Genomic DNA, 24,046 nt, shown 5'->3' with positions numbered 1-24,046 from the left:
TTCTTGGTGCCTCCTGTCATTTAGGGGTTGTGCCAGTGTTCCGGGAAGTTGAGCTCCGAGGTGTTGTCGTCACAATTTTATCATTGCAGTTCTGGAATACCTGAGTTTAGTTTCGCCAACATCGAGAATCTCTTTTATGCAGTTGTAGGTGAGATAACCTCGACGCCACCAAGTACTGGGGCGGGAGTTCGGGTGTATTGCCATAACTCGTATAACGGATGCTTTTCGAAGGTTGAGGTTAATGATTTCCAAAGATTTCTTGGTTATGTGTTGAGGGATGGATACAACTGGATGTAGGATTTGCTAGATTTGGGTGAGATATTATGCTTCCCCTGTATCCCCAACACCTGATTGCATAACCGGAAAATTTCGGGAGTTTATAAGTGGGAATTCAAGTAGCTCTTAGGATATCTTTCCGACAGATGTATGTTATGAAATTGGGGTTCGACGTCTAGTGGTCCGCCTATCCACGGTTGGTTTTACAGTGGTCTCATTGTGTCTTAAAGAGTCCTTGGCTATGCCGACTCGGGGACGCTTCGTATGTCATGTGCACTGCCTTGTACATGATGGTGTTGTACGATCGAGCCCGTGTAGGCCCCACCACGAAAACTTCAGACGAAATCTCTATCATATGTTTGTTCCGGCTTTTTCTGCAGGTCAATCCTTTGATTTGTTTTGAGTTGTGGTATTCGAGTTGCTTCGAAGTCAAATGTTAATTCCTTACCTTTCCTAAATGGTGTTCTCATACTCCGATGTGGATACCAATCCTTCATGGTAATCGAGATTGTCATGTCAATCCTTTTCAACCGGCGTGTTTCTCTTCAAGTGGATCCGATCATTTCAACATCCGCAAGATCCAATCTCAACTTTCTCAATGGTGTTCGTTCATCCATCCCAAGTTGTCTTTGTTTTCCCACCCTCCCACCCTTTTTTTTCTTCAAGGACTCAGTTTTCTTAATTCATTATCCATTTTATGAATGTGAAGTCTTTCCATTCTTTTCAATCAATGTTCTTACCCGGTGGTTCTCTTGAGGAGGCTCTACTTGTTCATCATTCTCCATTCTTTTCTTCTCCGATGGAACCAATTCAGGCTTTTGGTGTTGATCATATCCCGTTTTTCCTCGTTTCAAATACCTACTCATGCCGGTGCTCATCATATTCATTCATTTCTCACTATTCAATTATTCCGGAGTGCTAAAGATATCTCGGAAGGCTCGTCTTTTCCTTCAAGACCCGTTCAAACCTATTCCGAGGTTGTTATCTCATTCAAGCCATTTAAATCAACTGGTGCTATCTCCTTTTCAAGTAATTGTTCTACGGTGTTTCTTTTGAGTGGGCCCTAACCCATAGGCCTTTTCCCAGGATCTTACCTGACTCTTCTAATTTTTCCCGGAGTTACTTCTCAAATTCTTTTCTAAAGTTTGACGTAAGAATGAATTTTTCATCAGTCAAGTGCCTTTCTCCAAGATCTTTCAAATTCTTTCATCGTTGGTTCAAATGTTCCATTCTTCTTCATTACAGAGTGTTTCTACAATTCTTCGTGGTGTGTCCCGTCATAATTCTCAAAATTTGAAGACCGAAGAAGAGTTTCTCTTTAATCTTGCTCCATTCTCTTCAAGATTCATGATTCTAGCTTGTTGCCATCCTCTCGTAATTGTTTTGATCGTGAGAATTTTTTTTCACCTATCCGGAGCAATTCAAGAGTCTTCCCAGTTTGTTATCCGGAGTCCATCAATTCAGGTTTATTCATTCTCAGCTGTCAGTTATCAGTCTCCTATCTTACCGGTTCTTAATTCAAGTGATCTTTAATCGGCTCGTGATCTCTTCGTTCTCATGTATCTAAATCCTCTCAAGCATCTTCGTTCATTTTATAATTCTTCCTGGTGTTTCTTTATCTTCTCTTCCTTCATTTTCAATTCTTATGGTGGTTCATTCAGGATTCTCTTCCTTCGTTTATCATATCAATTCATTCGTTGTTTCAACTCTACCGGTGGTTCCTTGGTGACCTTCCCAGGTTGTGCTATATCTATCTTAATCCTTTTTACAAGAATAAGTAGTATGCCAATTCCATTGCTTGTCATCAATTTGAATTGGTGAAGGATAAGCATAATGTAATTCCTATTCTTGTTTCATCCATATGTTAATCTTTTCTTCCGGAGTTTGTTCACGATGATTAAATTCTTGGTTTCAAGTGCTCGTCTTTCTTTCCCGGAGTTCCAAGTTCTCTCAATTATTTCATCGCGAAGATCCATCTAATCATCACAAGGATTCACCTTGTGTTCCAACCTCTCTTTCTTCCGTTTGATCGTCCTTTTTGTTACCGGAGTTCTTCATGAAGGTTCTACATGATGGTTCATAAAGGATTTATTTCCTTCTCGAAGTTGTCATCGAGATTCTTTTCTAAGGAGTTCAAGCATTCTTCATCTTGCAATCCGGAGTGTAGTTCTTCCTATCTAAACTTTTGAGGTGGTATTATGTCATTCTTGATAATTTGAGTTCATGTTTCATGATCCACATGTTGTTAAGAATGAGGTATTTTAAATCCATCAACCTCTTTGTTGGAGTTATCTTGTGTCATGTTTCACCTAAAGCTTTCCCTAAGGATTGTTGCTATTATGGTGCATATAAATGACCCAAGTTCTTTTATCCTCCCGGTGAAATAAGTTTTCTTGTCTCCTTGTTCATATCAATCCAATCTTGTTTCCATTTATGGCAGGTTTTCCCCTCAAGTTCTTGAGATGTTTTCCATAAGCCCTCAACCAGCCTGTTCTTTTCGTTGTTGGTTTCCCAACAACTCCGTTCAATCCTTCTTTTTAAGGATGCTCTCCCAAATTTATTTCAGGCAGAACTTGTTGACTTCTTCTCTGTTATTTTGGTTCCATTCTTATATTTCGTCAGGAGGCGTTGTGATGATGCTCTATTCACTCATCATCTCATATTGTGAAGTTCATGTTCTTTCTTTTGCTTATCCATCCAACCGGAGTGTCATGTTTTCATTCGAACTCTCTCATCTTATCAAATTTTGACTCCCTTCTCAACCGGAGTGCTGTCTGAGATCTTTCTTACCCCTTGTTCCATTCTTTCAATAGTTCCAGAGGCAGTGTGTTGTGATTTCATCAAGTATCTTCTCATCTTATCAAGTTCTTACTCAATCCTCCTTCTTTTCATTCAGAGTGCTGCCCGAATTTATTCTTCCTTGTTCCTCTTCCCTACCGGAGTGCTTTCAACTTTGTTCTTCTTTGTTGCATTCTTCTTTCAATGGCTTAACCTTTTCAAGGCTTGTGGTTTCATTCCTTTGTCAAAGAAGAAACTTAGCTTTACCTCTTCTCTCCTCTTCCGTTTCCCTTCGGTGCCATTCTAGATCTCGGGACGAGATCCTCTCGTAGTGGTGGAGTGTTGTAACGCCCCGAGACTGATGTGCCAGGTGTCCTCCGCTTATTTGCTGTTGTTGGCTTGTCATTTGATTGCGTGTTGCATCTTGCCATGTCATCATGTGCATTGCATCATCATGTTCTCAAAACTTGCATCCGTCCGGACCCGACCCAGTTCTGTCCGTTGTTCGTTCTGAGCCCAGACACACTTGCACGCGCCCGCGGCATGTCCGAAATATTATTTTATAAGTGGCCGCAAAATGTTCTCGGAATGGGATGAAAGTTGGCATGCGGTGTTGTTTTGTTGTTAGTAGGTCGCCTGCCAAGTTTCATCGCATGCGGAGTTCGTCTGATAGCCCAACCGTTAAACTATAGCGGCATTATAGCCGGTCTAACGTCGGACGTTTTCGGTCTCCGGAAACAGATGCCGGGCCCTCTCTCTCTCTCTCTTCTCCCCCTCGTAGTCTCGCCACAGCCCACCTAGTCCATCCTCCTTCCCCTCTTCGCTTCTGGAGTTGTCCGATGCGACCGCACGGTCCGAAACCCTCTCTTCTCAGTGCATCGAACCCCTCGCGTGCGTCTGGAAGTTGTCCCGAACCCGACCCGAGCAGTCGTCACCGTTGTGTCCGGATCATCCCCAAACGTCTACAAAACATCACCGTTTTCTTATTTGGACTTCCTAGTGTTTTTTTCTCGATCGCTCGATTTTAATTGGAGGGACAGATTAGCCCCTAAACTTCCCTCTTTTTCATATATATAGTCCACTCCTAGACTATTTTGGACAAACCCTAAAACCTAGGGCACTTGTCCCATCCATCCCCTCACCCGCCGTCGCCACTTTTCCTACCATCTACATCGGGATCCTTCCTGATCCGGCCAACCACCAGCTCCCCTCCCGATCCACCTACCAGGCATCGGCATTTTTCCCCTTGCTCTCCGTGCCCAACCAACCACACCGCGCCCGTGATCTAAAAATCCCTCTCGGCCTCCCCACCTCGAGCTCCTACCAGATCACCACGCCGTCTCACGAGCGCCCAAATCCCCAGCAAGCCGCTGCCCGCCGCAAGCCGTAGCACCACCAGAGCTCCTTCCGCCGTTGAGCTCCACCAGCAGCTGAGGCACGTTGTCCCGTTTGTCTGCATCGGCAGCCAGGCACCAGAGGCATCGCGCTCCTCCCGCTCATCACGTCGCCTCCCCTACCTTCCCTTCCTTCTGATCTCTCTCTCTCTCGTCCTGGACAGGAGAGCAGCCATGGGCGTCCGTCCATGGAGGTGAGCCGCGCCGCCCTGGTCACCTGTGATCTCGGGTCGCCTTCGCGTCGTCCTCACCACCCGCTGGAGCCGAGGCCATCGCCTCCTCAGTTCGTCACGCCGCCACCGAGTTCGCCGGGTCCGCTGCCTCCCGACACCCCTTCCTCAACCGCACCTGCAACCCTTGCCTCCCTCGCGTGCCAAGTTCACCGGCGTCGCTCTCCTACATCACCACTGCCTTCGCTTGTCTCGTCGGCGTGCGTCCCGCCTAGTCCCTCCACCGTCCCACGTCTGGATCCGTGTCCCTCTGCTTCGAGCTGCCTCCCGCACCTCGTTCTCCTTCAAGACCGGCCGACCTCAGCGCCGACCAACCAGATCCGGCCTCCCCCTCGCCTTCTCCGCCTCGCAAGCCACCACGCCTTCCCGGAGTTCCTCGCCGCGCCGCTCCTCTGTTCCGTTCGATCAGAGACGAACCGCTTCATCCGCTCGCGCTGACCGCATCCAGCGCCAAGGCCAGCCTGATTCCCCTCCAGAGCCGGCCTGCCTGGGCCTCTCCCCTCGATCTGGGCTTGGCCCATGGTGAGGCCATCCCCAGCGCCTCATTTTTTCCCCTTCCACTATTGGGCTGGCCAGTTCCAGCCCATGAACGTTTTTTTTCTAGTCCTGGCCGATTTGTTTTATATCTCAGGTTTTACTGTTTTACAGAAAAGTCCCTAGGCAACATGCATATAATAACTCCCAATTGGTGCACCGGATTAAAATGAATTATAGATGAAAAATGCTTAGAATTATGTGTAGGTTAATTATATGCCACTTTCATCCATGTTTAAAATGTATAAAATGATGTTTGTTTAAATTTGCTACTATGTCATGTTAAAATGCTTTAACTCATAACTAAATAACTGTAACTCCGAATTTAATAAACTTTATATGTAAATGGGGTGGAAAAATGCCTAGTTTAACATGGTGTACTTGTTTTACATGTTTAATAACTCTAAAATTGTGTTTAAGGCAGAACAGTACCATAACCAAAATATGCTCATGAGGAGTTTCCGGATTTGTTGTTTGTTGTTCCCGGCCTCATTTAAACTTGACTAGATAGGTAGTTTTACTTTGCTTCACCCCTTGCCATGCTAAACAACATTTAATCTTGGTGGGTACATAAACGAGATCGAACTAAGTAACTCGAATGTGGTGTTCCGTCAATATGCATCCCATTGCATATTGAGCTCCACTTAATTTGTAGGATTGCTTATGCATTTTGCCATGCCATGCCTCTTTAAACTGGACATGCATCATACTTGATTGTGCATCATGCCATGATTATGTGGTGGTTGTTTACTATGTTGTTTGCTTCTTTCCGGTGTTGCTTCTTCAGGTTGGTTCCGATTACGCCGCATTGGTGAGGAACCGTTTGACTACGTCCGTTTGTCTTCTTCATGGACTCGTTCTTCTTCCTTGCGGGATTTCAGGCAAGATGACCATACCCTCGAAATCACTTCTATCTTTGCTTGCTAGTTGCTCGCTCTTTTGCTATGCCTATGCTGCGATACCTACCACTTTCTTATCATGCCTCCCATATTGTTGAACCAAGCCTCTAACCCACCTTGTCCTAGCAAACCGTTGTTTGGCTATGTTACCACTTTGCTCAGCCCCTCTTATAGCGTTATTAGTTGCAGGTGAAGATGAAGTTTGTTCCTTGTTGGAACATGGAGATGTTGTTCCTTGTTGGAACATGTTTACTTGTTGGGATATCACAATATCTCTTATTTAATTAATGCATCTATATACTTGGTAAAGGGTGGAAGGCTCGGCCTTATGCCTAGTGTTTTGTTCCACTCTTGCCGCCCTAGTTTCCGTCATATCGGTGTTATGTTCCCGGAATTTGCGTTCCTTACGCGGTTGGGTTATAATGGGAACCCCTTGACAGTTCGCCTTGAATAAAACTCCTCCAGCAATGCCCAACCTTGGTTTTACCATTTGCCACCTAGCCTTTTCTTTCCCTTGGGTTCTGCAGACTCAAGGGTCATCATTATTTTAACCCCCCGGGCCAGTGCTCCTCTGAGTGTTGGTCCACCTTGTTAGCCGCCGGTGGCCACCAGGGGCAACTCTGGGATGGCCTACCGGAAGTTTGGACAATCCGATGTGCCCTGAGAACGAGATATGTGCAGCTCCTATCAGGATTTGTCAGCACATTCGGGTGGCTTTGCTGGTCTTGTTTTACCATTGTTGAAATGTCTTGTAACCGGGATTCCGAGTCTGATCGGGTCTTCCCGCTAGAAGGAATATCCTTCGTTGACCGTGAGAGCTTGTGATGGGCTACGTTGGGACACCCCTGCAGGGTTTTGAATTTTCGAAAGCCGTGCCCGCGGTTATGGGTAGATGGGAATTTGTTAATGTCCGGTTGTAGAAAACCTGAAGTTGACCTTAATTAAAATACATCAACCGCGTGTGTAACCGTGATGGTCTCTTTCCGGTGGTGTCCGGGAAGTGAACACGGTGTTGGAGTAATGTTTGACGTAGGTTGTTCTAGGATCACTTCTTGATCATAGTTTCTCGACCGTGCTTTGCCTTCTCTTCTCGCTCTCTTTTGCGTATGTTAGCCACCATATATGCTAGTCACTTGCTGCAGCTCCACATCATACCTTTACCTTACCCATAAGCTTAAATAGTCTTGATCGCGAGGGTGTGAGATTGCTGAGTCCCCGTGACTCACAGATACTTCCAAAACCAGTTTGCAGGTGCGGAAATAACACCTTCAGCCCATGATATAATGGTCATTATTGCCCCGTGGACAGAACCATTCCTGGACTACCTAACTAGACAGGAACTTCCGGAGGACCAAAATGAGGCACGCTGCATAGTGCGGCGATCCAAGGCCTACAGGGTCCATGAGGGAGAGTTGTACAAGAAAAGCACTACCGGAGTCCTTCAAAGGTACATCTCCGAAGAGGAAGGGCGGAATCTTTTGGCAGAAATTCACGCCGGACTCGGCGGTCATCACGCCGCAGCCCGGGCTCTTGTAAGCAAGGCCTTCCGTACAGGATTCTATTGGCTAACGGCCCGGGCAGATGCACAGGAGTTGGTCCAACGTTGCGCCGGTTGCCAGCTCTTTGCAAATCAAAGCCACATGCCACCCACCGCCCTCCAAACAATCCCCATTACATGGCCCTTCGTGGTCTGGGGGCTTGACATGGTTGGACCCCTTAAAGGGGGAACCCACAAGAAAAAATACTTATTGGTCATGGTGGATAAATTCACCAAATGGATAGAGGCTAAACCGGTTAAAACAGCCGAATCCAGACCGGTGATAGATTTCATATCCGCGGTTGTACACCGTTACGGCGTCCCCCATAGCATTATCACTGATAACGGCACGAACTTCACGGCTGACGAGGTAAAACTCTGGTGCAGCAAAATGGGCATCAAGCTTGATTATGCTTCAGTCTATCACCCACAAACCAACGGTCAAGTCGAACGAGAAAACGGTCTTATAATGAGCAGCATTAAACCCAGATTAGTGCGTTCCTTAACGGAGTCGACATGCACTGGGTAGAGGAGCTCGACTCCGTACTCTGGGGGCTGCGGACCATGCCGAATCATAGTACCGGATATACACCATTTTTTATGGTGTACGATGCAGAGGCAGTCTTGCCCTGTGACATAATTCATGACTCACCTCGAGTGCGCATGTATGAAGAAAGAGAAGCCGAGCTCGATCGGCAGGACAGTCTGGACACCTTGGAGGAAGAGCGTGACGTAGCCAAAGCCCGTTCTGCATTTTACCAGCAACAGGCTCGCAGATACCAAAGCAGAGAAGTACGGGCCAAAACTTATAACGTTGGCAAACTAGCTCTACACCTGCCGGATAAGAAAAAGAACAAGCTCGAGCCCAAATGGTAAGGTCCCTTCATTATCGACAAAGTTCTGACCAGTGGAGCGTACCGACTGCGGGATGCCTCGACTAGTCGACTTGAGCCGAACCCGTGGAACGCAGCCAGGCTCCGAAGATTCTACGCCTAGCACCGGACTCTATGTTAGTCCCCTCCCTTTGTCCATTTTCTGCATATGCATCATCTGTCTTGTTTCCCTTTCTTTCTTTTTCTTATTATTCCTCTAGGCCTTCAAGGGTCACCTTGTGCCTCACTTGTACATTACAGATGCACTAGCCGCACTCTCCATACCTGGGGGCTTCTTTCACAGAAGCTTAAAGTATTTACCTGGGCCTCACGCCCAACACATGTGCTATACTTCCGCATGTACCTTTTTTCACCATTATATGCATCGATATGACTTAAGTTTTGGCCAAGCTGAGTTGCCTGGCTCTTGTATTTATGCCCTACGTTCCCGTTAATTCGGCTAGGGCATAAGGGGAGCACCTCTGCGATTGTTAATGCCGGGTCAGCCGGATGTGTACCTCAGACTGGGTGAAGCCGAAAGCTAGCGTTCTTAAGGGAATATTCGGTCGGTGAACAAAAGATGACTTTTATTTATTATCCATATCTGCCCCCAGATGCTTTTTCTGCGCTTCTTATTGCAGTCCGGACATGCACTTTAGGGCATGCTTACCCAGGGAAAGGAACCCTTAACAGAACTATTCTCCCTGGAAGATGTTTCTTACTACCCATGTAATATAACATAACTACTTGGGCACTTGTCTGATAAAGCACTAATGACCCCTACGCCTGGTCTCCACGCATACCCCGGTTCTTATATAACTAAGCGGGTACTCGGATTCACTCCGGACTATCGGGCCCGGAGGTTGAAGCGAAAAGGTCCGCAACGACAAATGATCTACAATCCGGCTAGAAGGCACTATACATGTCACTTTAATTACATAGTCATGCAGACTGACTAAACTCCTCTTCTATACCATCCAACAGGCGGTCTAGCTTACAATCCTGTTGGGAATACTTTGCGGCTAATTCTACTTGCCCATAAACTAAGATAACGTGGATCTCTTTTCCGTCGAGCCCCACAGGTCCGACCTCGGCCATGTGATTTGGGTCTGCCTTGGTATACCGAGTCTTCACCATGGCCCAGGCCTCTTTGGCACCCTGTCGGTAGGCCGATATCTTCCATAATCGGAGGCGCCTTCGTGCTCCCTTGAGCTTCTCCGTAAGCTCTGCAACGCCCTCTGGCAAGGAGACAGATGGCCACAAAGCCTGGGCAACACCTTGCATCACCTGCCGAACTTGTTCGTGTAGATGTGACAGCTCGGATAGAAGATCACCCGCAGACCCGGGCATTTCCTCCGCGGGACGACCCGTCAGCATACCTACAGACATAACGCTGTTAATCAACTTCCTCGCCGAACTATTTTTCAAAGTTCGTTCAAGCACTTACTAAATATGCCGCGTCGAAGCCGCCGATTCTCCTTCACGGAGTCCGACAGTTGGGCACGAACATCCTTTAGTTCCACGCCCAGCTTGGTGTTGGCATCTAGGAGATCATTCTTCTCTTGCCTCAGCCTCGTAAGCACGCTCTCACCGGCCTTCAGCTGACGTTGGAGCTGTTGCTTATCAGGATTTACTCCAGCGACATCTGCAACTTTATCGTCAGATCTGCATATACGCCGCATTCTATATGATACTTATCATTCGATGGATATATTACCAGAGGGGGTATCTTTGGGCTCCCCTGCTGCGGCCAGTGCAGCCTGAAGTTTGGCTTTGCACTCTTCTAGCTCCTGGGACAGTTGCGTATTCTTTTCTGTAAGAACCTGCATAACAAATGATCCTTAAATCAGTTATTCTAACTGTTTCACGTCTCAGGGGCTACTGATATATATAACCACCAAATTTTCTCACCCATATGTCTTTTACATACTGCTCCGTGGCTCTGGCTAGACCATTTTGAGCGGCATGGAGGTATGCATCTCCCGAGTTGAAGGCATCCAATGCTTCTTGGGAGAAACAAGCGTCATGAAGAACAGTCCGGCGACGCACGTGGTTCATGGCACTTTCCACCTCGGAATTGGTGGCGGACAATTTATCCGCATCCTCTGTCGGAGGAGCACCCGCCACACGCCTCGTATTCGTTCCCGCCTCCGAATCCGGCCTTGGAGCCTGGCTGGTGGAGGCGCGATTAGTAGCCTCTCCGGGTATAGTCCGGCGAGCGCTCCTTTTCTTAAAAAGAAGGTATGTGCGTTAATATGCCTCCGAGAATAATGTCTTGGAATAAAAGACGGCACGCCGTACCGCTGCGCCGGTGTCTCAATCCGGACTGCGGGTCTTTTCAGCCTGCCTGGCCCCGCGGCCCCTTGTTGGCTAGTCGCCGTAGGCTCGGCCTTCTGCCTCGAGGACCTCCCCTGCAAAACACGGTTGTTATACGGTAATCAAAAACACGCAAGGATGGATCCCTTTTCAAAGTACTGGGACTTCGGTCTCAGTTACCTGTGAGGCTGGAAGTAGCCCAGGGTAATCGGCCGTAATGGCCACCAAAGCGTTGTCATTGCTCAATTGGTAAAATACCCCATTGATCAGCTCCACAGGTATGTCCGGATCCTCCTGGGAGGCTGGGTCCAGGGATCGTCCAGGGTCCTCGGGTAGTGGAGGGGGGTTGTTTATCTCCCTTACAGCCTGGCGCAGCTCCTGCGTTGAAATCGCTAGACTGAATACTTAACTATGGGAAAATGAAACGGATGGGCGAGAAAAAGTCTCCGCTTACCCAACTCGGAGGATTGTACATAGAAAATCCGCCCTGCGGGTTGACATGGAGGAATTCCTCCTCTTCTCCCTTGTATAAAGTGGATAAGATCTTTATTAGATCAGCAACCGATCCCGACCCTTTACGGCCGTAGCGGGTGGCGTCATCCTCCCTGTTGAAATCCCACATGGGGTGGCCTCTATACTGAAGCGGCTGCACCCCCCGCATGATACATGTGGCCATGACCTCGATCATGGTCAATTCGGATCGAGCTAAAAAACTTATCCGGCTCATCAGGTAAAGGACGTCCCTGTCATCTTCCTCCTGGGAGCTCCATGGACGCCAGCTCCGGCGCTTCTTCAAAGGAGCGTTGTCGAGCTCAGGAAGGCCGATTTGAATAGGATCCGGGAGGGGGACGTCTTCTATATAAAACCATTCCATAGGCCAGTCTTCGGATGTCTTCTTTGGGCTTCCGGACAGATATCCGGTCCCGGCAACACACCACACTTCGGCTCCGCCCACTTGATATATTAACCCCTTTTGAGAACGGGGCACAAGGCAGAACAACTTCTTCCATAGCGCGAAATGAGCCTCACAGCCTAAAAACAGCTCGCAAAGGGCTACGAATCCCGCGATATGCAATATGGAGGCAGGCGTAAGGTTGTGCAACTGGAGGCCGTAGAACTCCAGGAGCCCCTGGAGAAACGGATGAATTGGAAATCCGAGCCCTCTTACCAAATGAGGGACAAGGCATACCCACTCTCCCTTGGAGGGATTGGGAAGGCTCTCCGCTTGCTCTCTGCCATTATAGGTGGCGAGCCCGACTCGAACCGGGACCATGTACGCTGGGGGAAGAAATCCCTTGGTCTGAAGGATCACTAATATGTTGTGCGGGACAGAACATCTCCCCCAATCTCCAGGCTTGGGGCTAGGGGAGCAAGAGGAGGAGCTGCTCGACCGGCCATGATGGAATGGATCTCTGTCGGGTGCACTCCGATGAAGGCTCGCCAAGGGAGGATGGTGTGATTTGGATTTGAATCCTCGTCTTTTTAATAGGCAGCTCATTTGCACAGCTAGGGGGGTAAATGTAAAAACACCCTGGCCCTTCAATTCGCTCGACACGTGTAAAGTGGCCATTATGGGGCGTGGAAGCCAAGGAGTGCAACATTCACAAGGGGCCGGACACTATTTCAATAAGTACACGGAATTTTGAGAGGAACCCGCCTTGCAATGCCGAAGACAATACTGCGCGCCGGACTCATCGTCATTGAAGCCTGGTTCGGGGGCTACTGAGGGAGTCCTATATTAGGGGGTCTCCGGACAGCCGGACTATATCCTTTGGTCGGACTGTTGGACTATGAATATACAAGATTGAAGACTTCGTCTCGTGTCCGGATGGGACTCTACTTGGCGTGGAAGGCAAGCTAGGCAATACGGATATGGATATCTCCTCCTTTGTAACTGACCTTGTGTAACCCTAACCCTCTCCGGTGTCTATATAAACCGGAGGGTTTTAGTCCGTAGGACAACAACAACCATTACGTACAATCATACCATAAGCTAGCTTCTAGGGTTTAGCCTCTATGATCTCTTGGTAGATCTACTCTTGTACTACCCATATCATCAATATTAATCAAGCAGGACGTAGGGTTTTACCTCCATCAAGAGGGCCTAAACCTGGGTAAAACATTGTGTCCCCTGCCTCCGGTTACCATCCGGGCTAGACGCACAGTTCGGGACCCCCTACCCGAGATCCGCCGGTTTTGACACCGACCGTCATACTCCCCTCCGCGTGGGAAACAACTGCCGAGTCTTCCTTGCCTCCGTGTCATTCCCTTCCTAGGCCTCGCCATCATCCACCGCCCTGGTGCTCTCGGCGCGGCCTGGTCAATGTGGTCAACGACCAACATGCATCTGAAGTGGACTGTATGTGGAGAGGCCGATAGCTAGGTCCATGGCCGCACGCAAGGAAATGCCTCCTTATTACGCGCAAAATAATGATTCCTCCACCTGACATCAGGGAGCCACCGAAAGGGCCTCTGTATTTCGCGAAAAAAACGTTACCGCCACTGACAGCTCGGACCCACCAGCTATATCTTCGCACGCAATGAAGTGCCACCTTATTATGCTCAAAAAATTGAATACCCCCTGCTAGCTGGGACCCACCTTGGTGGGAGGCTGACTTGTGGTCCTACTAAGTTGACGGGGACGGAGGGCTTTGTCAACTTAGTCAATATGCACGATTCTAGCTCCAGTAACCATACGATGTCCATCCAACGGCCGTAGTGCTTCTTCAACCTCTGGTCTTCTTGCTCCAGCCGCCCAAACTAGCGCTGGTCATGCCTCGTGCTCCTGCCTCCCATGGCCGACTGTGATGCGGCGGAGGCCTCACCGCCCCCTACTACTCCCACTACTGGCCAGGCCATCCCTCTACTCACCCACACCCCCTGTTATTCTGTGGTGACGGCAGCCTCACACCGCAGCGAACCAGTGAACCCTCGTACTCCTCTATGCGTGGGCATCCACTGCCGTGTCTTCCCCGGCTCCGCGTCGTCCCCTTCCTAGGCCTCGCCATCGTCCACCGCCCTGTTGCTCTCGGCGCGGCGTGGTCAACGTGGTCAAGGAACGGCTTCCATCAGACATGGACTGTACATGGAGAGGCTGACAGCTGGGTCCATGGCCGCAGCAAGGAAGTGCCTCCTTATTACGTGTAAAATAATTATTCCTCCACCTGACAGCGGGACCCACCGGACGGGCCACCGTATTTAGTGAAAAAACGTTTCCCCCTGACTGCTGGGACCCACCAGCTACATCTTCGCATGCAAGGAAGTGCGTCCGGGTAAAAAAAATGATTCGCCCCCTGACTGCTTGGATCGACCAGCTACATCTTCGCAGGTAAGGAAGTGCCTGACAGTCGGGACCCACCTGGTCGAAGTGTATGTAGCTTTTTCATTCTGGTCGCAAACGTGTACATACATACTGGTCGATGTAGAGGCGCGCACGTGTTGTAGTAGAGGCGCGCACGTAGCATTTACATGTACGTACAACGGCCAGGGTGCAAGAAAAAAAATACGGCCACGTATCTGTACATACGGGCGGGGTCTCGAACGCCTACTCACGCATATGTACGGCCAGGGCTCGTCTACATGGCTGGGTCAGAACGGAGAAACAACGTCGTCGTCGTGTTCATGGGGAGGCAACGGAATGCTTCGTGTTCATGGGGAGGCAACAAAATGCGTCGTGTTCATCGGGAGGGCTTGGACGGAACATGCGATGGAAAAGAGGCCTGGCGTACCGCAGAACGGAGGAAACGACCTTGTGTTCGACCGGCCACGTTCAAAATGGGATCCTGCTCATCGGGAGGGGTCTGGCATGCCGCAAAATGGAGGAAACAGACCTCCTACGGTCGAAACGGGGGTCCTGTTGATCGGGAGGGGTGTGGCGTATCGCAAAACGGAGGAAACAGACTTGTGTTGGAGCGCTACGATCGAAACAGGGGTCCTGTTCATCGGGAGGGGTGTGGCGTACCGCAAAACGGGACTCCACGGGATACTGTTCATCTCCACCATCGACCTCCACGGGCTCCTGTTCATCTAGCCTCCACCGCACGCTACTCCACCGGCTACTGTTCAACCACCCCTCCACCATCTACTGTTCATCCAGCCCTCCACACCACAGGGTCCTATTCAACCACCCCTCCACGGGCACCCCTCCATCGTCTACTGTTCATCCAGCCCTCCAAACCACGGGGTCCCGTTCAACCACCCCTCCACCGTCTACTATTCATCCAACCCTCCACACCACGGGGTCCTGTTCATCCACCCCTCCACGGGCACCCCTCCACCGTCTATTGTTCATCCAGCCCTCCACCACACCACAGGGTCATGTTCATCCAAAGGCAACGCCACCGCTCACTGTTCATCCAACCCCCCCCCCCCCCCCCCGCCGCCCCCTGCAACGCTCACTGTTCATCCCATCGATCAGCTTCAGTTAGCAGCAGTAGCAAAGGAATTGCTCGATCGGGTTCAGTTAACAGCCATCGATCGATCGCTCGGGTTCAGTAACGCGTAGCCTGCAGTGAAATCGCTCGGGTTCAGTTAGAGTGCAACGCCTCGCTCGGGTTCAGTTAGAGCCAACTCCTCGCACACACGCGCGTACGTGTACGAGAGAAACGCGCATCGCTCGGCCCCCGACCTCCCACCGTAACCGGGAACTCCCCGAAATTTTCCTCTCCCTCGCTTCTACCACGGTTTTTTTCGTCATGGACAGCCCAAAGAATGTCATGCAGCTGCGTCTCCGGCCCGCCCAGGACGAAAAGCCCATTTTCTGTCATGATTTTTTGTCATAGAAGTAGGAGCCCACCACATCTATGATGATACCGGGTTTTGTCACAATTATCGTCATAGAAGTGTCATATGTATGACAGAAAAAAAATTCGTTCGGCCCAAAATGTCACGGATGTGTCTTTTTTTTGTAGTGATTGGTTTTCCCTTGAAGAGGAAAGGGTGATGCAGCAAAGTAGTGTAAGTATTTTCCTCAGTTTTTTAGAACCAAGGTATGAATACAGTAGGATACTACATGCAAGTCCCTCATACCTACACAAACAAATAAGAACCTCGCAACCAACGTGATAAAGGGGTTGTCAAGCCCTTCACGATCACTTATGAGAGTGAGATCTGATAGAGATAATAAGATAAATATTTTTGATATTTTTATGATATGGATAGGAAAGTAAAGATTGCAAAGTAAAATAGATTGGAAACTTATATGATAAAAGACAGACCCGAGGGGGCATAGGTTTCAGTAGTGGCTTCTCTCAAGATAGCATAAGTATTATGGTGGCTGAACAAATTATCGTCGAGCAATTGATAGAAAAGTGCATAACTATGAGAATATCTAGCATGCTCATGTATATAGGCATCACGTCCGCGACAAGTAGACCAAAATGATTCTGCATCTACTACTATTACTCCACACATCGACCGCTATCCAGCATGCACCAGCGTATTAAGTTCATAAGAACAGAGTAACGCATTAGGCAAGATGACATGATGTAGAGGGATAAACTCAAGCAATATGATATAAACCCCATCTTTTTATCCTTGATGGCAACAATACAATACATGCCTTGCTGCCCCTGCTATCACTGGGAAAGGAGACCGCAAGATTGAACCCAAAGCTAAGCACTTCTCCCATTGCAAGAAAGATCAAGCTAGTAGGCCAAACCAAACTGATAATTTAAAGAGACTTGCAAAGATAACCAATCACACATAAAAGATTTTAGAGAAGAATCAAATATTGCTCATAGATAAACTTGATCATAAACCTAGAATTCATCAGATCTCGACAAACACACCGCAAAAAGAATTACATCGAATAGATCTCCAAGAATATCGAGGAGAACTTTGTATTGAGATCCAAAGAGAGAGAAGAAGCCATCTAGCTAATAACTATGGACCCGAAGGCCTGTGGTAAACTACTCACACATCATCGGAGAGGCTGTGGTGTTGATGTAGAAGCCTTCCGTGATCGATTCCCCCTCCGGCGGAGCTCCGGGAAAGGCCCCAAGATGGGATCTCTTGGGTACAGAAGGTTGCGGCGGTGGAAATAGGGTTTCGTGGTGCTCCTGGATGTTTTCGGGGTATATGGATATATATAGGAGGAAGAAGTAGGTCAGTGGAGCTGCAGGGGCCCATGAGGGTGGGGACGCGCCCAGGGGGGCAGGTGCGCCTCCATGCCTCATGGCCGCCTCGCTTCTTTCTTGACGTCCACTCCAAGTCCCCTAGATCACGTTTGTTCCAAAAATAACTCTCCCGAAGTTTTCATTCCGTTTGGATTCCGTTTGATATTCCTTTTCTGCTAAACACTGAAATAGGCAAAAAAACATCAATTTGCACTCGGCCTTGGGTTAGTAGGTTAGTCCCAAAAATAATATAAAAATGAATAATAAATCCCATTAAAATCCAAAATAGATAATATAATAGCATGGAACAATAAAAAATTATAGATATGTTGGAGACGTATCAAGCATCCCCAAGCTTAATTCCTGCTCGTCCTCAAATAGGTAAATGATAAAAACAGAATTTTTGATGTGGAATGCTACCTAGCATAATTCTCAATGTAATTTTCTTTATTGTGGCATGAATATTCATATCCGAGAGATTCAAGACAAAAATTTAATATTGACATAAAAATAATAATACTTCAAGCATACTAACTAAGCAATCATGTCTTCTCAAAATAACATGGCAAAAGAAAGTTCATCCCTACAAAATCATATAGTTTGGTCGTGCTCCATTTTCGTCACACAAGAATGCTCTCATCATGCACAACCCCGATGACAAGCCAAGAAATTGATTCATACTTTAGCACTCTCAAACTTTTTTCAACTTTCACGCAATACATGAGTGTGAGCCATGGATATAGCACTATGGGTGGAATAGAATATGATGATGGGGGTTATGTGGAGAAGACAAAAAAGGAGAAAGTCTCACATCGATGAAGCTAATCAACGGGCTAGAGAGATGCTCATCAATTGATGTCAATGCAAGGAGTCGGGATTGCCATGCAACGGATGCACTAGAGCTATAAATGTATGAAAGCTCAACAAAAGAAACTAAGTGGGTGTGCATCGAACTTGCTTGCTCACGAAGACCTAGGGAATTTGAGGAAGCCCATTGTTGGAATATACAAGCCAAGTTCTATAATGAAAAATTCCCACTAGTATATGAAAGTGACGAAACAAGAGACTCTCTATCATAAAGATCATGGTGCTACTTTGAAGCACGAGTGTGGAAAAAGAGGATAGTAACATTGTCCCTTTTTATTTCTTTTTTGGGCCTTTTTTTATTTGGCCTTTCTATTTTATTTATTTATTTTTATTTGGGACAATGGTCTATTAATGATGATCATCACACTTCTATTTATTTACAACTCAATGATTACAACTCGATACTAGAACAAAATATGACTCTATATGAATGCCTCCGGTGGTGTGCCGGGAAGGCAATGAATCAAGAGTGAAATGTATGATAAATTATGCATGGTGGCTTTGCCACAAATATAATGTCAACTACATGATCATGTAAAGCAATATGGCAATGATGAAGCATGTCATAAATGAAATGGTGGAAAGTTGCATGGAAATATATCTCGGAATGGCTATGGAAATACCATAATAGGTAGGTATGGTGGCTGTTTTGAGGAAGATATAAGGAGGTTTATGTGTGATAGAGCGTATCATATCACGGGGTTTGGATGCACCAGCGAAGTTTGTACCAACTCTCAAGGTGAGAAAGGGCAATGCACGGTACCGAAGAGCCTAGCAATGATGGAAAGGTGAGAGTGCGTATAATCCATGGACTCAACATTAGTCATAAAGAACTCACATATTTATTGCAAAAATATACAAGTCATCAAAAACCAAGCATTGCGCGCATGCTTCTAGGGGGATATATTGGTAGGAAAAGACCATCGCTCGTCCCCGACCGCCACTCATAAGGAAGACAATCAAAGAACACCTCATGTTTCAAATTTATTACACAACGGTTACCATACGTGCATGCTACGGGACTTGCAATCTTCAACACAAGTATTTCTCAAATTCACAACTACTCAACTAGCACACTCTAATATCACCATCTTTATATCTCAAAACAATTATCAAGTATCAAACTTCTCATAGTATTCAATGCACTTTCTATGATAGTTTTTATTATACCCATCCTGGATGCCTATCATATTAGGACTAATTTTATAACCAAAGAAAATTACCATGATGTTCTAAGGGACTCTCAAAATAATATAAGTGAAGCATGAGAGATCAATAGTTTCTATAAATAAAACCACCACCGTGCTCTAAAAGATATAAGTGAAGCACTAGAGCAAAATTATGTAGCTCAAAAGATATAAGTGAAGCACATAGAGTTTTCTAATAAATTCCAATTCATGTGTGTCTATCACAAAAGGTGTGTACAACAAGGATGATTGTGGTAAACTAAAAAGCAAAGACTCAAATCATACAAGACGCTCCAAGCAAAACACATATCATGTGGTGAATAAATATAGCCTCAAGTAAAGTTACCGATGGAAGAAGACGAAAGAGGGGATGCATTCCGGGGCATCCCCAAGCTTAGGATTTTGCTTGTCCTTGAATTTTACCTTGGGGTGCCTTGGGCATCCCCAAGCTTAGGCTCTTTCCACTCCTTATTCCATAAACCATAAAATCTTTACCCAAAACATGAAAACTTCACAATACAAAACTCAACAGAAAATCTCATGAGCTCCGTTAGTATAAGAAAACAAACCACCACTTAAGGTGTAACGCCCGGGTAATCATGCTACAGTAATCCCACGTTAACGATGCCACGTCACCCCTATCACTATAGTTAATCTCGGGTTAGTTCAAAACTGATTCAAATTCAAATTCAGAATAAAGTTAAATGATAAAAGTTTTCAAAAGTTAAAACAAAAATGTTCGGGCGGTGCCATAAATTGCATATGTAATTATGGTGGAATATACACATTTTTATAAAGTGCCTAAGTATTTTAAAATGAATTAAAATATAAAAGAAAATATATAAAAAGAAAAACTAAAACTAAAACAAAAAAAGAAAAAAGGGAGAAAGCCCCCCCCCCCTCAACTAGGCCGACTGGCCTAGCTGGCCACCGCGCCCCCCTTGGGCCTCTACCCACCAGGCCCCCAGGCCGGCCCACCTGCACCCCATAACCTCCCCCACTCCCCCACTCTCCCACCGACACCACCCCACTCGTCCCCACCCGAAATATCTCCCCCCTCTCCCGATTGGATCGGGATCGGGAGGAGACCGCATGTCGCCGAACGCCGTCGCCGCCCGGAGCCCGTCTGGACCTCGCCGGACTGCCTCCCCGCCGCCTGGTCGTCTCCGTCTTCCTCCTCGCGCACCGTTGCCCCGTTCCCTACGACACCCTGTGAGCCTCCCCCCTTTTCCTCCTTCCTTGCAGACATCGCCGCTCACGCGCGCGCTCGCTCCGCCCGCGCCCTGGCTCTGCTCGCCACGGCCCCGCTGCTCCTCTGCGTGCATGCGCTCGCGCTCACCGCGCGCGGACCACGCCCGTCCACGTCCCCTCGCTCCCCTGCTGGCTTCGTGGCCGCGCGCGCCGCGCACCGGCCCCCGCGTCCCGCCCGCGTCCATGGCCGCCCCGCTGCCACCGCCGCGCCCCGGTGCCCCTGCTGCTGCCCTCTGTGCCTCGTCGCACACGCACCCTCGCCTCGCCTCGTGTTGCCGCTGCCCCTCTGCTGCTGCTGCGCCGCTCGCCGCAGTCGCCCGCGACCGCGCAGGCCTCGCCATGCCGCCTCTGCGCGCCCGCGCTCTCTCCTGCCTCCCCGCACGCATCGTCCGCCTCGTCGCCCGCCGTGTCCCAACGGCCCTGCCATCCCCTCGCCGCCGGCACCCGTGCGCCGGCCGACTGCCGCCACCCCCCATCGGCCACCGTGACCCCTCTCTCCCTCGCTGTGTGCCCGCACACTACAGCGCGCGTTAGCCCGACCACGTTGGCCCCAAGGGCCAATGACAAGTGGGGCCCTGCCCCCAGAAAATTTTAAATAAAAAATTATTTAAAAAAATGTTAATAATTAATTAATTAACTTAATTCGCTAACTTATTAATTCTGTTAACTAACTATTAAACCTAATTAACCAGCTAATTAATCTAACTAAACAGTTAGTTCGTTAGTTAGACAATGAAAGTGGGACCCACCTTTCAGGTTGACCAGGTCAACTGCTGACGTCATGCTGACGTCATGATGACATCAGCAAACACTATTCTGAATAATGTTGGTTTAAATAATTAAATAAATCCTAAAAATGATTAAAATCTTTTAAAATTAATATAAAATAAACGTAGCTCGGATGGGAAAACTTTGTACATGAAAGTTGCTTAGAACGACGAGACGAATTCAAATACGTAGCCCATTCGTCCGCCATGCATCCCTAGCATAGCGAACACACAACTTTCCCCCTCCGGTTCATCTGTCCGAAAACGCGAAACACCGGGGATATTTACCTAGATGTTTCCCCCCTTCACTGGTACCACCTCATACCGCGTTAGGGCACACCTAGCACCGCTACTTGGCATGTCATGCATCACTATGCATCTGTTTGCTTAATATTTATTGTTTCTTCCCCCTCTTCTCTCGCTAGACACCGAGACCGACGCCGCTGCTACCCAGTACGACTACGGTGTTGACGACCCCTCTCTGTTGCCAGAGCAACTAGGCAAGCCCCCCCCCCCCAGATCACTAGATATCGCCTACTCTTCTCTCTACTGCTTGCATTAGAGTAGTGTAGCATGTTACTGCTTTTCGTTAATCCTATTTTGCTGCATAGCCTGTCATTGCTGCTACAACTGTTGATACCTTACCTACAATCCTAAATGCTTAGTATAGGATGCTAGTTTATCATCAGTGGCCATACATTCTTGTCTGTCTGCCATGCTATACTATCGGGCCGTGATCACGCGGGTGTTGATCACGGGTATATACTATACCTACTACACATGACATATGTTGTGACTAAAGTCGGGTCGGCTCGTTGAGTACCCGCGGTTGATTCACGAATTAGGGGCTGGAAGGACATACTTTCCCGATGGCCCTCTGTGTGGATCTTTGTGGCGGAGCGACAGGGCATGTTGAGACCACCCAGGAGAGAGGTGGGCCTGGCCCTGGTCGGTGTTCATGGTTACTTCAAGATAACATGCTTAACGAGATCTGGGTATTTGATCTGAGTCTGGCTACTGGCCTATACACACTAACCAACTACGCGGGAACAGTTATGGGCACTCGACGTTGTGGTATCAGACGAAGCCTTCGTGACGTCAGCGACTGAGCGGCGCGTGCCGGGTTGGACCGCGTATCGCAACTTCCTTTGTAATGGAGGTTGCTAGGTCTGCTCACCGGCCGCGTACACAACGTGCAGGTGTGCAATGGGCGATGGGCCCAGACCCCTGCGCCATAGGATTTAGACCGGCGTGCTAACCTCTCTATTGTGCCTAGGTAGGGCTGCGATGTGTTGATCTTTCGAGGTCGGGCGTGACCCAGAAAAGTGTGTCTGGACAAAGGGGATCGAGCGTGTTGGGAAATGTGGTGCACCCCTGCAGGGAAGTTAATCTATTCGAATAGCCAAGATCTTCGGTAATAGGACGACTTGGAGTTGTACCTTGACCTTATGACAACTAGAACCGGATACTTAATAAAACACACCCTTCCAAGTGCCAGATACAACCGGTGGTCACTCTCTCACAGGGCGACGAGGGGAGGATCATCGGTTAGGATTATGCTATGCGATATTACTTGGTGAACTTACCATCTACTCTCTTCTTGTGCTGCAAGATGGAGGTTACCAGAAGCGTAGTCTTCGAAAGGACTAGCTATCCCCCTCTTATTCTGGCATTCTAAAGTTCAGTCCACATATGATACCCCTTTTCCATTTGATACCAATGCATACATATGTAGAGTAGCTCCTTGCTTGCGAGTACTTTGGATGAGTACTCACGGTTGCTTTGCTCCCTCTTTTCCCCCTTTCTATACGTGATTGTTGCGACCAGACGATGGAGTCTAGGAGCCAGACGCCACTGTCGATGACGATTACTACTACTCAGGAGGTGCCTACTACTCCGTGCAGCCCGCTGACGACGACCAGGAGTAGTTTAGGAGGATCCCAGGTAGGAGGCCTGCGTCTCTTTCGAACTGTATCCCAGTTTGTGCTAGCCTTCTTAAGGCAAACTTATTTAACTTATGTCTGTACTCAGATATTGTTTGCTTTCACTGACTCGTCTATGATCGAGCTCTTGTATACGAGCCCTTGAGGCCCCTGGCTTGTAATATGATGCTTGTATGACTTATTTTATTTTTAGAGTTGTGTTGTGATATCTTCCCGTGAGTCCCTGATCTTGATCGTACACATTTGCGTGTATGATTAGTGTACGATTGAATCGGGGGCGTCAGAAGTTGGTATCAGAGCCGACTGCCTGTAGGAATTCCCCCTTCCATACTCCTTGGCCGAATTCGAGTCTAGACATTACAAAACTTTTATTAACATGGTTGTGTGCCTTATGGGCCCACGTTGCCATTTGGGTGGTATTAGGATCTTTTACTCCTCGATCCTTACTCTGGGACTCTGAACTCTCTCCTACTCGGGTTAAATAATTTTACTAACTCTAACATTAGGATCCCGTGACCACATTCACCCCAAAGTTGGATAAGCCCTAGCTATTCTTTAGAGTTGTATATTGAACATTATCCACCCTGTCATTTGACTCCTTTGAAACATCTTTGTTTTCAGATGGAACCCACGAGACAGGTCGCGCACCACACGACGGCCATTGGTGCCTCAGGATCACCTGCTGTGTTGGTTGAGATGATGACCTATCTAGGTTATCGCTGGCACCCTGAGTACACCGTCTATGAGGAGTACCAGTACTTCAACCAGGAGCAGTACCGTGCCATCGTCCACCTCTACTCTTGGGAGTATGACTCCACTACCGTGCTGCACACTGCAGATGGTATTGGAGTGACTATCGACATGGTGGTCCACAATGCTGCTTATGCTGCTCTGACATGTCTTCGTGGAGAGTATCAGGAGTTGGACACCTCCCCTTTCAGGCACATTGCTGCCTACTCCACTATCACCCGAGAGCCCTTCTACCATCAGAACCTAGTTCTGCATGCTGATGGGCTAGATAGAGCTAACCGAGCTCTTCGCCAGGAGTTGTACACCACCCGTTAGCACCTGTACCGTGC

The sequence above is a fragment of the Triticum aestivum genome, chromosome 7A, assembly GCF_018294505.1.
Source record: "Triticum aestivum cultivar Chinese Spring chromosome 7A, IWGSC CS RefSeq v2.1, whole genome shotgun sequence".
Lineage (NCBI taxonomy): Eukaryota > Viridiplantae > Streptophyta > Magnoliopsida > Poales > Poaceae > Triticum > Triticum aestivum.
Note: the sequence above shows the minus strand (reverse complement) of the source record.